This window comes from Protopterus annectens, chromosome 1.part1 (genome assembly GCF_019279795.1).
Source record: "Protopterus annectens isolate FY-2018-M chromosome 1.part1, PAN1.0, whole genome shotgun sequence".
Taxonomy (NCBI): Eukaryota; Metazoa; Chordata; order Ceratodontiformes; family Protopteridae; genus Protopterus; species Protopterus annectens.
This window is the reverse complement of record NC_056726.1, coordinates 806,659,894-806,676,313: the sequence shown is the minus strand read 5'-3', so window position 1 is coordinate 806,676,313 and position 16,420 is coordinate 806,659,894.

Sequence of the window (16,420 nt, the reverse complement as noted above, 5' to 3'; positions counted from 1 at the left end):
CTAACTGCACACTCCTGACACTAGGGTGCAGGAGAACCTTCTCCAAAAAATGATGGTCTGGATTAGTGCTCAAGTTATACAAACAAAGCTAGATTCAGCAGGTCTGAATTTAGTCTATGCTACAGCAAACAAGGCGTACCAATTTCAGAACAAAACAGTTCAAATAAGCAGGCACAATAAGCCTTTAACCAGAAACTCCCGGCTTAGAAGGGCAGAATCTACCCTCTCCTCCCACAAGAGTGCAGACCACACCTTCTTCATGTAAAATAACTGGCCCAAAGCCCAAGTGCTTAAATCAGAACTAATACATTCTTAGAATAACAGACACTAAGCTTTCAATCAGCAACTCCCAACTTAGAAGTATGTAAGCTACATGTCTGGCCACAACAGTGCAGACCACAAACCTTCTTAATGTAAAACAACTGGTCTGAAGCCCAAGTGCTTCATCCAAAGGCTTAGAATAACAGTTACAATTTAATCAGAATACTAACAAGCAGTAATAAATACAGCAGAATAAATGCAATAAAGTAGGAAGAAACACAAGTACAGTAAAAGCAGATGAATAAAGTGCATATATATATATATATATATATATATATATATATATATATATATATATATAAAACAATAGAAAATGAGCACACTGATTTAAACAAATTACTCAATTAACCAGTAAAAAGGCTCAAAACAGAGCCCTGGTCCAGCAGTCTTCAATCAGACAAGTTCTAACTGCACACTCCTGACACTAGGGTGCAGGAGAACCTTCTCCAAAAAATGATGGTCTGGATTAGTGCTCAAGTTATACAAACAAAGCTAGATTCAGCATGCCTGAATCTAGTCTATGTTACAGCAAACAAAGCACACCAATTTCAGAAAGAAACAGTTCAAATAAGCAGGCACAATAATCCTTTAACCAGAAATTCCCAGCTCAGAAGGGCAGAATCTAACTTCTCCTCCCACAAGAGTGCAGACCACAAACCTTCTTGATGTAAAATAACTGGCCTGAAGCCCAAGTACTTAAACCAGAACTAATACACTTTTAGAATAACAGACACTGAGGCTTCAGTCAGCAATTCCCAATTTAGAAGGATGTAAGCTACCTGTCCTGCCACAACAGTGCAGACCACAAACCTTTTTAATGTAAAACAACTGGTCTGAAGCCCAAGTGCTTAAACCAAAAGGCTTAGAATAACTGTTACAATTTAATCAGGCTACTACCAAGCAGTAATAAATGCAGCAGAATAAATAGAACTGAGTACTTTTAAGAAGAGGCAAAAGCAAAATAAAGAGCAATTTTTCTCCCTGGGCCTCCGCTGAAAATAGGCTACTAGCCCAGTCAGACCATACCGGTAAATAAATTTAAAATAAATAAATAAATTAGTAAAAATAAAGTAGGAAATGAAAGACATTTGAAGTAAATATTAAAAGTAGTAATGGTCCATTTAGTTAGTAAATGGCTTTTGTACATATTAAATAATAAAGTGCAACAATGAATAATACGTAATAAAACTGCCAATCATTTATCTGAATGGTTAAATATACTTTAAAAACACTAATGTTGTTTACCAGTAACATTAAATAAAAAAAAACAATAAATAAATAATTAAAAAATCTATTATTGTGCTATCTTTTCATGTGTGAAGTTTCATTAAACAGTACAAAAACATTTTTCATTCTTTCTCTCACTTAACTATTTAACATTATCAAAAAATAAAAAATACAATCCATCATAAAATTACAACTTTACTGTCCTTAATTCTAGTACTGGTGCAACAGATATACTCTCATTAATACCTGGGGGTAGTGGCATTAAGCCTTAATTAAAAATACAACTCTCTATATTATTTTTATTAAGCAAGAAACATCTTTATTAAATTATCACTTAAGATGTAGGCCATCATACAGGTAGATAAATGAAAACAAACCACAAAGGCATAATCCTAGTTGTAAACATTTTACATCTCAAACCATACTGATAAAATTTTAGTTGTAAACATTATACATAACTTATACTCTACCCAATCATTGTCAGTCAAACATTACATAACTTATTAAAATCCTGCCTTCTTCTAAACCTCATTCCTTCCTTGTATGTATTTTTTCCACAACTCCCATTTTTCCTATGTAATTTGCTCCTACCGTTTTCTAAAGATCCCAGTTCCAGCTATTTTATCTCTGTTACTATACTCACAACTTCTAGTACGGTTGGTTGAGATTTTGATTTCCATTTTGTAGTCTTTGCTTTTTTGGCAGCAACTGTAATTAGACTCATCAATGCCTTAGTATGTCTAGGTAATTCTGATTCTGTATCATAGCTCAGAAAAATAATTTCCCTAGTTACACCAATTTGCTCACCCAGTATGTCTGATAGAGTAGTCTGCAGGGAATCTTTAAAATCTGCCAACTCATTATAGTCAAAGAATATATGTTCCTAATTACCTGTTTCTTCCCCATTACACATCCAACATTTGCTTCCACCTGGAGAAAGAATCTCTGGAGTCTGCTTGGGATATCTATGTAAACATTCCCAAGCAAAAATCCTAAATCTTCTAAATTTTGTTGCATATTTGGGAAACAAACATATACCTCCATTGTTTCTTTGTGATTTGCTTATTAGGTCTCTCTTTCCAATCCTTTCTAACCAATTCTTATAGTTATCATGCAATAATTTATATGGTCTACTAATGATTCCTTTTTTAACAGGAGCTTCTATTCTAGATTCTACTAAAAACCCTACCAGTGCTGGTCTTTTATGTAGGACCTCCCTATTTCTTTCTCTTTGCCTATACCCTGATATCAATCCTTCATGGGGAAGGCAATCTCTAACCTGGAGTCCAAGTAAATTATTGGCATCTTCCCATTCTATTACCTTTGCCTGTCAAGTTATTTGCTTCCAATACCTCAGGTCCTTTGCCATTTTTCTTCGATAAATTCCAGACCTTCTTGCCTACTGTCTGTATCCCTAATTGCAGTCATCTCTATCAGCAGAATCTCCTTTCTCCATTCACATGTTGGCTTAGTTCTTAGAATACTTTCTGCTACTTTATAAATATAATATTCTGCATGATTATTGTTATCCTCCTTAAAGGTCTACATCCAAAATTCCAATTTCTCCTTGTTTCTCAAGCTTCCCCCATTTCATCATCATCCCTTTCCATTTTGAATTACAGGTTTCTGCTTGTGCTATGTGTGGGAGCCTTAAATGTGTAGCTCTGAAATACCCCTTGAAATCAGGTAATCCCAATCCGCTTTGTTCTATTGGAAGTATCAACTTATCCCACTTGACTCTTGCCATCTTCCCCTCCCAGATAAAATCCTTCAGCTCTTTATTATTTGCTGTCCACAACGTCTCCTGTGGTTGATAAAAATATGCCTGACCTGTGTACAAGATTAAAGAAACTAAAAATATTTTAATTGCTTGTATCTTACTATTCATATCCATATAACAGAGTTTCCAGTTTCTCAGTGTTGGTCCTATCTTTTGTTTAGTTTCTTCCCACATATCCTTATCTGCCAAACCGGAATCTTTTTTAATCCACACTACTTCATTTTATCATGTTCCCATAAATATGGATATTGCTGAACCAGTTTGTGTGTGGGTATATAATTTACCACTATTGCCTTTGTTTTAGCTTCATTAATTTTGTATCCTGAAAAGATTTGAAACTGCCTCAAAATGTTCCACAACACTGCAATGTCCTCTTCTAGTTTTATCAGGTACAAAATAATATCATCTGCAAACAGAGCCAGCTTTTCTTGACTACCATACCAGTTATAGCTCTGAATTTCTGAGTCTTATTTTCTTTGCCAGTGGTTCTAAATATAAAGAAAATAACAAAGGTCAAAGAGGATACCCCCCTGCCTGGTTCCTCTGCTCAAGCTGAAATTATCAGAGGAACGCACTTTAATTTTCATCTCTGATCCCTCATATATCCTTCTAATCAACCTTATAATTTTATCAGGAAATGCAAATGCTTCATTCCCCTGCTCATAAAGACCTAGCTTTCTCTGTCAAATGCTTTCTCTGCATCACGACCCACCAACAGTTGTATTTTCATATGTACTGCTTCCCTTTGGATCATTAATGTTCTGTTAATGTTGTTGAATGATTGCTTCCCCTCCACAAAACCACATTGATCCATATCTATCAGTTTTGGCACACATTTGCCATTCTTTTAGCCATTATAGACATAAACACTTTATAATCATGGTTTAATATTGAAATGGGACTGCCTGAAGCTGGATCTGATGGATCTTTATCCTCCTTAGGTATTACAGCTACCACCCCTTTCTTTCAGGATGTTGAGACTTCTCCTCCTCTTAAAATACTGTTAAACAAAACCTTCCAGATCTGTATCATTTTTCCCTCATAGCTTCCAAACTTCTACAAGAATACCATCTGTTCCTGGGGGTTTTCCTGTAGATTGGTTATACATTACCATTTTTATCTCATCTCCTCCTATCCTGTTAGTAATTGAGTCTTGCTTACCTCTAACCTTGACACATTTAATTCTTCCATAAACATTTCCATTTGTACCTTTTCTTGATTTCCATACTTATCTGCTTTATACAGAGTTCCATAGAATTTCCGAAATATTTCTAATACTTCTACAGGATCTCATGCTATCTTCCTTGTTATAGGCTCCCTAAGCTTGGTGACAGCCCTTTCTACTTTCTGTTGCCTAAGTCATTATGCTAATGAATTTGGAGTGTAGAGTTATTATCAAAAAAATAGTTGCTTAACAGCAATCTTTCTAAACTCATGCATATTACTGAGGTAATCCCTTATTTTCTGTTTAGCATTCTGCAGTTACTCCTCTTCTTGTTTTGTGTGATTGCCCCTATTTTGCAATATTTTAACATTTGTCAGTCCCTCTAAATAATTCTTGTTACCTCTTAACCATATCTCCCTTTCTTTTATTTCAACTCTATTTTTAAACTCCACTTTAATTGTATCCCACTCCCTAGCTATATTTTCAGAAAAAAAATCTATTTTCTCTAATAGCTCCTGAATAATTTCCATTACCCATTCCTTAAATTCCTCTCTTTTCAATGGATAGGTGGGAAGGTGCCAGTGTCTCATTTTTATTTCATTACCCTGTGTTTTTAATTTTAGTTATTATTGACACATGATCTAAAATATGTATTGGGTGCATATCAAGACCTTCAGTTAAATTTACATATTCCTGTGAAATGTAAATTCTGTTTAGCCTAGCCCAGTTTTTGTATCTTGGCGAATAATATGTAAATTCACTCCTAACTCCTAGTACTGAATTTGCATCTTCCATGCCAAATATTTTCATAAATGTCTTCACAAATCTACCCTTCTTTGTTATATTCTCCCTTCTGGCACCCAGACACATCTTCACTGTTGGAAATCAAATTCCAGTCCCCATGTATAAGTAATATCCCTTGCTGAAAGCTGATTATTTCTCTCAGAACTTTCTTACGCTCCATTATAGCATGTTTAGGTGCAATATAAATACATGCCAGTATAATCCTCTTCCCTTGCCAGTAGCCCCTTAGTACTACAAATCTAACATTATTATCTTTTTCATCTTGTTCTATCACTACTGGAGCTCCTCTTGCAATTAATATACGTACTCCTCTTTTCCTTTGTCCCAGGTATTCCACTGAATAACCATCCTGAAAACCTTTCTCTATCAAATTCACATGTTCAGTTCTTTTCAAGTGTGTTTTCTGTAGTATAACTATTTGCACTGTACATTTTTAATATAGTTCACTACTCAAGAACAAAAAGCAGAATCTCCTTCTGTTCCACAGCCAACTTATTTTGGACAAACTTTTGTATTTCCTCCTTAGCATGTACTTCATCAAAAAAAAAATTTTGTACCTCCAGTGCCAGTTTGAATATCATGCCTGCTTCTTGACATTCCCTGCATAGTGGAATAAATGTATTATTCTTTTGCCTAGTGTATGAATAATCATTCTCCACAAACACTCTACTGTGTCCACTTTTAGCACTTTGTCCTTTTGCCACAGTTTTGTCGCAACCAACACCTTCTTAGTTTGCTTTATCATAGCCAGGTTTGGGGCATACACACGATGTGGCCTTTCAAGTAACAACTCCTGCTGTGGATTACCAGTCTAATTGCTTATTTGTGCTTTCATAAAATTAGTACAGTCTGTTCCTTCCAGCTTCTCTGGTACAACAGAAAATCTCAGGTTTTCCCTGTGTGCTCTGTCCTCTAATTCTATTATTTTTTGAAATATCTCTTCTTGAGCAGTCTCATATTCAGACAGCCTTTTCTTCATTTCAATCTCTGATTTTTTAAGTTTTGTCACCTCGTCAGAATATCTGGTTAAAGCTTCTTTCATTTTTCCCAGCCTTTTGTTTGATTTGATATACTCCATTAGTGTTTTCTTTATTTTAATCGGGTCTGTGTGCAGTTGTCTTATACTTTCCTGTAGGTTACTGGAAGTCATGTCTGAAGCTTGCACTGCTTTTTGCTGAGAAGCTGCAGTAATTTTCCCAGTCAGTGTTTTTTCCTCACCTTTTGTAGCTGATTTTCTTTCAGGTCTTCTGTATTTCTTTTTTCCTGGAATCCAGACAGTACACTTACTAGCCAGTTACTGAAAAGTATCCATAAATATAAATACACTGTCTTTCTCTGCTAAGTTTGTTTTCACACTGGGAGAGCTAGAATTAAGATGTTACTCAATGTGCAGCCATCTTGGAAGTCAACTCTGTATTCTAATCTTGTCTCCCAACTACCTCCTCTAAAATGCAATTTAACCGTTATCTAAAATAGTAAATTTTAAATCAACAAAGGTGGATCAGGTGGTATAATTCTTAAATAAAGTGTTATTAATACTCTTGTTTCTGATATCATACTTGTGTTCATAAATTCCTCTATTTAATTTTGTTTCTGTCTTGCCTATGTAAAATGACAGACAGACAGAGCATTTTACAGTATATATATCCTTACTGGATGTATATGTTCCATACTTTAATTTCATATATTTTTATGTGCAACATCCAAATATACATTATCACCTTCTAAAATATTTTTACAATAGTTGCATGTACCACATTTTACCGTACCCTTTATGTCATGGTGTGAAAATCTAGAATTATTTTTGTTTTTTCTAATAGACCTTTAATATTCTCTGCTGTCTTGTAAACAAAGTGGGGTTTGGTCCCTATAGTAGAAAGTAAAGATGCATTCACCTTGAATATATTCTAGTTATTGTTCACAATCTTTTTAATTTCATTTTTGTTACTGGAATACTTTAAAACCATTGCTATCTCAAATCCTCTATACTCCTTTTTATCTTTTTCTGTATGTTCATTACCATAAACTATAAACCTTCACCTAATAAGGGCTTGTACTTAACACCCCACCCTTTTGTCATTTCATTAGAAATACTTTCTACTAACTTTTTTGGGGTTTAACAAACTGTAACTTCCTTTCTAAATCTGAAGTGAATTTTCTGACCTTATGGAATTAGTGTTGTGTAACAATTTCATTCATTTTGAGGAGGAGTTATGCAGGCAGTTTAAAGGTGTAGCCATGGGGGCAGCATGTGTCCCCACTTATGCTAATTTAGTTCTAAAGATCTGGGAACAAAACTATGTTTTAATGTTGAACTTTTTAAATATGATAAACTATATCTTTGATTTTTTATTCAATATTTTTATTTTATGGGATGGGCCCATTGAAAATCTAAGAGATTTTATTCAATGTTTAGAGATATCTGTGTCATTTTTAAAGTTTGCACACCAATTCAACAATAAAGAAATCAATTATTTAGATACTACTATTTCTTGGGGGTATAATGTGTTTATCCAATATATACAGAAAACCGACTTTTAGTAGTATGTACCTACACTTTAATAGCTGTCACCCTTTTATGTGTAAAAAACAGCATAGTCAAGGGGAAATGTATTAGAATGGCTAGAATGATTTCTAATAGGGACATACTGAAGACAGAGGTGGAGAAACTTAGTAATTTGTTTATATCTAGAGGTTACCCAAAAAAAGTTAGTAGAAATTATTTCTAATGAAATTACAAAAGAGTAGGGTGTTAAGTACAAGCCATTATTAGGTGAAGGTTTAGTTTATGGTATTGAGCATACAGAAAAAGATAAAAAGGAGGATAATGGATTTGAGAGATTGATGGCTTTTAAGTATGGAAAACAAAAGGAACCACGTAATCAGACAACCAGCAAGAATATACAGGAATTAGCATACGAAACCTTTATTCACTGATTTTGTCTTCATACTTCATCAGAATAAAATCATTCAAAACAAACTCACCCTTTTATAAGAACAACCATCAAATAAAATAATTGAAATAATTAACATTAATTGATAAATAGTAATATGCACGTTCTTAAAAAAAATAATACATAAAAGTGTATATAAAACACATACAATGAAAATTAGTCTAATATTTGCTTAAATATAACCTCCTACTTAAAAAAAAACACTTATTGTTAATCATGGCACTGAGTCCAGGATCCCTATGTACACTTAATTTTAACTGCCATAAAGCTTCTCTTTGCTCCAAATAATTGTTAAAGTCACTCCCTAGAATCTACCAATCTGTGTTCTATAATAGAGAAAAGAAATTTCATGTGTTTACTACACTCCAAAGTGTGCTTAAAAGGGACATTCTTGACACCTTTCTTTTTAATACTATATAGATGTTCCCTAACCCTTTCATAAAATTCCCTGGTGGTCATACCTGTGTAAAAGGCTGAACACCCAGAATATACACTAATGTAAATCACCCTCTAGTTTTACAACTGAATCTTCCTAGGACTGTCAGTGTGCAGGATGAATTGTTTAGAAGCACATAAGGCCCTTCCAAAATGTAATGACAAACATTCCATTCTCCACACTTAAACATCCCCTTGGACTTGTCAGTAAGGGAAGCATATAGTATTATTGTTGTACTATCCTTTTGTAATAATGTTTTTTAAATTAACATTATTTCTATAAACAAACCTAGGCATGGTTCCCACTATATTATACAAATCATTGTTCCCTTCCAAGATTTTCCAAATATTTTGTATAATGACCCATATACTTAGACTACCAATGGCCATATCCAGGCTGCACACCAATTTTCTATCACTCTCTTTTCCAACTAAATCATCTTTTTGACTAATAAGTGGATGTTTTAATATGGGTGGATATAAAATATTTCTCTTGACGAGAATTTCCTTTTCTATTTCTTTTACATATTCTCCATCATAACCCCTATTAAGAAATAGCTCTGTTATAAAAAATAAAGTCTTCATTAAGTTATAAATCATTATTAATCATCCTACTTGCTCTTATATATTGTCCTCTAGGGATATTTTTCTTTATAAGTGGGGGTGATTACTTCTACGATGTAAGTAGCTATGTGTAAATGTCTTTTTTCTGTGGATACTACTTTCAAATTCTTTTGATACTTCATTCCATCTTACAGTGACATCCAAGAAATTTACATGAACCCTATGTTCACGCAATACAAACCTAAAAAACTCTGATTTGTTATTCAACATTTCTACAAATTTCTCAGCTTCACCAGATGTCCTTCCAATAATAAAAAACAAATTGTCGAAAAATTGCTTATAATAGCACACATTGAAATTGCTTTTAACACATTCTAACACCTTGTATTCCTACCAGCCCAAAACAATGTTGGCAAATGAAGGTGCGGCCTGGGAACCCATCACTACCCCCCCTTTTTTTTCTGATAAAATTTTTTATTGAACATAAAGTAGTTGTTATCTAATAATATTTCCAACATACTACAATAAAAATTAATGTTTTGGCTGGGGAAATCAGTAAACTTATTCAAAAATTCTCTAACATATTCTACACCTAAATCATGAGGAACAGAAGAGAACAAGGAGCATACATCTACAGTAAAAATACTATTTTTCATTGGAACAAAACTATAACCAACAAAAACCTCTCTAAATGTATCTAAAAAAACCCATGAATCCTTTATACATGAGTCTAAACATTGTACAAACAATAGGATTCAAAATGGCATCTACTACCAAAGAAATACCCTCTGTAATATAATTTGGAGCTGATACTATAGGTCTAAAGGGGGATTAACAAGCTCTTTATGCAACTTTGGAATCCCAAATAAAACCCCAACTCTGGGATTTTCAATATTACAAAAAATTGTATACTTCAAAGTCGAGATTACCATCCATAAGTCTATTGTATAAAAAAGAATGAACAATCTTATAGCACTTCTTAATGTCTGTAATTTGAACTAACACATAATCTTACCTGTTGTTCAACATACTCTCAATATTTTTAACATACTTTTCCTGGTCCATTAAAACCAAACATCTCCATTTATCGGCCTTCATAATTCTCAGTTCCTTATTATCTTTTAATTCTTTCAGGGCTTGCTTCTCTTTTGACATTAAATTAAAATACATTCTTTTACTTTTGCTGCTCCATAACTTCCTAATATAATTTTCACAAATATTTTCTAAAACGATAATAGTATGATTTAATATGGGATTATGCACAGAAGGTTTTACAAACACAACATTTTGCAACTTCACATCTTTCAAGACATAACTTAAATTTAATTTGTATTCAACCAAAAGCTGTTTACTGAATTTCCTGTTTGCACTTAATTTTAAAATCGTTTTTTTTCTCAAAACTTGCATATTTTCTGTCTTTGACCTAGCACTCTTGTGTGGGGTCATTTACTGCACTGTTATAACTTGATATTACTTGTGAACCTCTGCTATCTCTGAAAAACAAAAAAAAATCTTGCTTTTTTCCCACTTTTCTGAGATTTAAAAAAGTTCAAGTTACAGGCTTGCTGTTCTTGAACTGTTTTGTAAGTTACTGTGAGGCCATTTTTGCTTGGGCTAGAGGAAAGTCTCTCTGTTGATCAGTGGCAGTGTAAAACATTGAGCTGCTTCCCTGCCCCCCGTGGGAGTGGTTACTGACTTGAAACTGTAGTTTTATTGGCCAAAAGGGGTCATTTTCAAAACTCCTTAATCTTCCTCTCTTAAAACCTAGTTGCCTCATGGTTTTGGTGTTTTTTCAGGCTTGTTGGCTGTTGGTGAAGCACCCACCAAGAGGAGAAAATGCTGAGAGAAGAAAGGAGCCACTTTTGAGATTTTAAGTATTTTTCCTCTGTTTATTTGATAAGTTTTTCTGCATAACTGCCTAGTTTGAGCATTTTCTGGCTTGTTAAACTTGATTTCTGCATTAGTAGCTGTATTTAGAGCACAACCAAAAGCTGTTTACTGAATTTCCTGTTTGCACTTAATTTTAAAATCGTTTTTTTTTCAAAACTTGCATATTTTCTGTCTTTGACCTAGCACTCTTGTGTGGGGTCATTTACTACACTGTTATAACTTGATATTACTTGTGAACCTCTGCTATCTCTGAAAAAACAAAAACAAAAAAAAATCTTGCTTTTTTCCCACTTTTCTGAGATTTAAAAAAGTTCAAGTTACAGGCTTGCTGTTCTTGAACTGTTTTGTAAGTTTCTGTGAGGCCATTTTTGCTTGGGCTAGAGGAAAGTCTCTCTGTTGATCAGTGGCAGTGTAAAACATTGAGCTGCTTCCCTGCCCCCGTGGGAGTGGTTACTGACTTGAAACTGTAGTTTTATTGGCCAAAAAGGTCATTTTCAAAACTCCTTCATCTTCCTCTCTTAAAACCTAGTTGCCTCGTGGTTTTGGCATCTTTTCAGGCTTGTTGGCTGTTGGTGAAGCACCCACCAAGAGGAGAAAATGCTGAGAGAAGAAAGGAGCCACTTTTGAGATTTTAAGTATTTTTACTCTGTTTATTTGATAAGTTTTTCTGCATAGCTGCCTAGTTTGAGCATTTTCTGGCTTGTTAAACTTGATTTCTGCATTAGTAGCTGTATTTAGAGCACAACCAAAAGCTGTTTACTGAATTTCCTGTTTGCACTTAATTTTAAAATCGTTTTTTCTCAAAACTTGCATATTTTCTGTCTTTGACCTAGCACTCTTGTGTGGGGTCATTTACTGCACTGTTATAACTTGATATTACTTGTGAACCTCTGCTATCTCTGGAAAAACAAAAACAAAAATAAATCTTGCTTTTTTCCCACTTTTCTGAGATTTAAAAAAGTTCAAGTTACAGGCTTGCTGTTCTTGAACTGTTTTGTAAGTTTCTGTGAGGCCATTTTTGCTTGGGCTAGAGGAAAGTCTCTCTGTTGATCAGTGGCAGTGTAAAACATTGAGCTGCTTCCCTGCCCCCCGTGGGAGTGGTTACTGACTTGAAACTGTAGTTTTATTGGCCGTTTTGGGTCAATTCCTGGCTCTTTCCAGCCCCTGCTATCAAGCACGCTTTAGAGTGCTTTAGCACGATTTAGCGCGGAGTTGCCACTAGAGCAGCATCGGGCAGCACTTGTTTAACAAGGTTAAACTTTTTCTGGCTCCATAAAGTCTGTTCTTCATTTTTTCCCTTAGACCTGCTCTACTAGTAATCTAAACAGTATATCCCTTAACTAAAAAGTGCAGCACTTGTTCCTAAAATCTTTCACTTGTCTTAAAAGCATCTTCTTTTCAGGTTTAGCACTTCTGTATTATACAAAGTCCCTCACTAGCAAACCCCCCCCAGGAGTACCCACTTTCTTACTAAGTCCTCTCTTATTCAGTTACACCCCTAACTTCTAAATTTCTCTAGCATGTCGAAGGGCCAGATGCTGGCGTCCTCTCCTGTCCAGTTGGTGAATTTGGGAATATTGAGGCAATGTTACAATTGCCTCATGTACACTGACAACCCTGTCCTCCTCCCACATAACACAAATACTTGTGAGAGATGCAGCTATTTAGCCAAACTGGAGGCTGAGCCCTCTCAACTCAGGACTGGCAAGACCAGACAGGAGGAGAAGGCAGCTACACACACCACAAAACCAGTCTCACATAAAGCTATCACAACAATGAATCAAACACATAAACACACAAAGTCATACTCGGAGGCTCTGAGCAAAAATTTACCTAAACAGCAGAGGCCTCCAAAGCAGACATCCAAGCAACTGCCACCTCATGACACACCACAGGCAACACATAAACCACAAAATCAGTGTGCAAAGCAGTCACAGCCCTTAAGGCCAAACACAACACCAAACATACTTGTCATAGGTGACTCCATAGTCAGACACACTGACGTCCCACTCACCAGGCTGAACAAGGAGAGGGTCACAGTAAGCTGCCTATCGGGCGCTAGAATCCACCACATAACACAAGCACTCGGGTCACTCCACAGCAAGTACAAATATGACACAGTCATTGTCCATGTTGGTGTGAACGACCTGAGACATACCTCCCTGGACTACATGAAAAGAGACATAGAGGAGCTCTCTGATTATGTAGCCCAGGCAGGTATGACCCTAACCCTGAGCAGTATCCTTCCTTCACCAAGAATGATGCCACAATATAGAGACAAGATGATCAGCTTTAACAATTGGCTTAATTTCTGGTGTCATTCAAAGGGGATCCAGTGTCTATCTGCCTGGGATGACATGCTTGACAAGCCACGCTGCTTCGCAAGGGATGGCTTGCACCTGTCACCCCTGGGATTCCAGATATTGGCTAAGGCTCTTGCCACCCCATAGTGCCTTTTTAGGCAAGGCTCAAATTCTAAACCTACCACCCTAGAAAACAAAAATGGGAAGAAACTAAGGGTAATGCTGCTCAATGCCAGAAGTCTAAATCTCAAAATGCACACACTCGAGGCCCTTCTCAGTATGGAGAACATCGATGTCTGTGCTGTGACTGAAACCTGGTTCAAGGCTCCTGAGAGCACCCCGGCACTATCAGGTTTTACCTCATATCATGCGTTCTGGCCCCAAAACCCGGACCACACCACAAAAGGAGGGGGTGTATCCATATTCATCAAGGATACCCACACCTCCAGGTTGGTGGCAACACACGAAGCATCGGAAACCATCCAGGTGCAATTAACCATAGGCAAAACTGCTCTGCAATTTGTAGCATGCTACAGGCCACCCTCTCAAACTCAGGAACCCCACACAGCCTTCCTGAAGACACTGGAGGGTATAAATATATCTCCAAACACCATTATATTGGGTGACTTCAACTACCCGAATATAGACTGGGAACATTGCTCAAGCCCCAACTTTCTAGCCCAAAGGTTCCTGGAGTTCATAAATTCAAATGCCATGGAACAACTAGTCACCGTTCCCACAAGAGGAGAAAATATACTAGATCTCATCATCACAAACATGGGGACAAAATGCTCCACACCGGAAGTATATCCCTCATTGGTGAGATCAGATCACAAATTTATCTCACTGGAAATCCACATCCCGCCCCCACCCCAAACAAAAAAGACCACAGTGAAGAACTTCTTTAAAGCAAACTTCACACTACTCAAGACTGGTGTGGTATCCTTCAAGGCCCCCGAGCCAGTGGAAACCACAATCCAAGCTGCGGAAGCCCTTACAAATGCTTTCTACGAACACCTCCAGGACTGCATGGATCAGGCAATCCCTAATAAAACCAAGACTCTTTCCACCAAGGCCAAACGTCCAGTCTGGTGGACCCCAGCCATAAACAAACTTTACAATAAGAGGAGAAAGCTGTTACATGATAGAGCAAAATCCATAAAAGAGAAGACACACTTGATCATTATTAGTAAAAAAATACGAGCACTCATAAAATCATCCAAGGCCAACTTTGAGAGAAAAATTGCAATAGATTCAAAAGACAGTCATAAGGCCTTCTTCAGCTATGTTAGAAACCTGGGTGAAAACTCCCAGATATGCGCAGAATTAGTCCAAAATGATACAAAAATCACTGAACCCACAGACATTGCCAACATACTGGCAGACAGGTTCAGTGCAAACTTCACCCCCCTCTCCCCCCCAAAAGGAGAGATAACTATCCCAGCGGAGTGTAGCCTCCCAAACATCTCAAATGCGCAGGTGAAAGCTGCTCTCTCTAAAGCTAAAAACACAGCATCAATGGGACCAGATGGCGTCCCCGGCTGTGTGCTACACGAACTCAACAAGGAACTAAACCCACATATAAGGCAGCTGTTTAATCTTAGCCTTACCACAGGATACGTGCCCAAGGAGTGGCGTACAGCAACTGTGGTCCCACTCCACAAAGGCGGTGCCTCTATGGACCCTGGTAATTACCGCCCCATAAGCTTAACAAGCCTGGTCTGCAAAGCTATGGAGAGGATCATAATGGAACTCATAAACAAAGACATAGGGGACTTGCAGACATTGGACCCGACCCAGTTTGGCTTTGTCAAGGGCAGATCATGCCTTTTGAACTTGGTCGACTTCTTCGAAACAGTCACCAAGGCCATTGATGAGGCAAAGGCAGTCCATACAGCCTACCTTGACCTTGCAAAAGCTTTCGACACAATACTCCACTCGGGTATTATAGAGAAACTTACCAGCTTAAATATAAACCCATATGTCACAAGATGGGTTGCAAACTGGCTAAAGGACAGAACCCACAGGGTTAGAGTTGCTGGTGCCATGTCAGACTCCAAGCCGGTCACAAGTGGTGTCCCACAGGGCTCAGTCCTTGGCCCCCTGTTGTTCGGCATCTACTTCTCAGAAGTACAGGCAAACAAGGAGGACTATGGCTGACAAAGTTTGCAGATGACTGCAAACTGGGCCATAGTAGAAAGTACATCGGACACAGATATCCTTCAGAGGAGTCTCACGGAAACTGATAACTGGTGCCAGAGCCATGGCCTGAAGTTAAATGCCAAAAAATGTATAGTCATACCCTTCGGGAAAAACAAGGTAACCCCAAGCTACCATATAGGTGGCAATCCATTAAGCACAGAAGAGGTTATCAGGGACCTGGGGACCCAGGTTGACAGTGGCCTTTCTTTTGACACTCACATTGCTAAAGTGGTTAGAAAGACCTTCTACATTGCCCACCTGATCATGAAGGGATTCACATCCAGATCAAGTGAGGTCATTGTTCCCCTGTACTCTTCACTTATCAGACCAATGATCGAGTACAATGCACCATTTGGGATGTATCTCACCCGACACCTGCAGCAATTGAAGAGACCCCAAAAGTTCCTCACCAAAAGGATAAAGGGACTCCAAAATCTGTCATATGCTGCCAGACTGAAGAAACTCCAGCTCTATTCAGTCACATACCGCCTGCTCAGAGGTGACCTGTGCCTGACATACAAGGCCATGTCCAACCCGGAATTAATGGACATGCTCCACCTCAAAAAATCCAAATCTACCAGATCCACTAGAGCAAGTGACTTAAACCTTAGCACGGATATAAATAGGACATGCTGGAGGGATAGGTTTGTCACCCACAGACTCCCTATGCTGTGGAATAAAATCCCGGTCCATGTGAGGCAGAGCACCTCGCTGGCTCTGTTCAAGAGAAATCTTGACCGGTGGATGGGAGATCGTAGGTTTACCCCGGGAATCA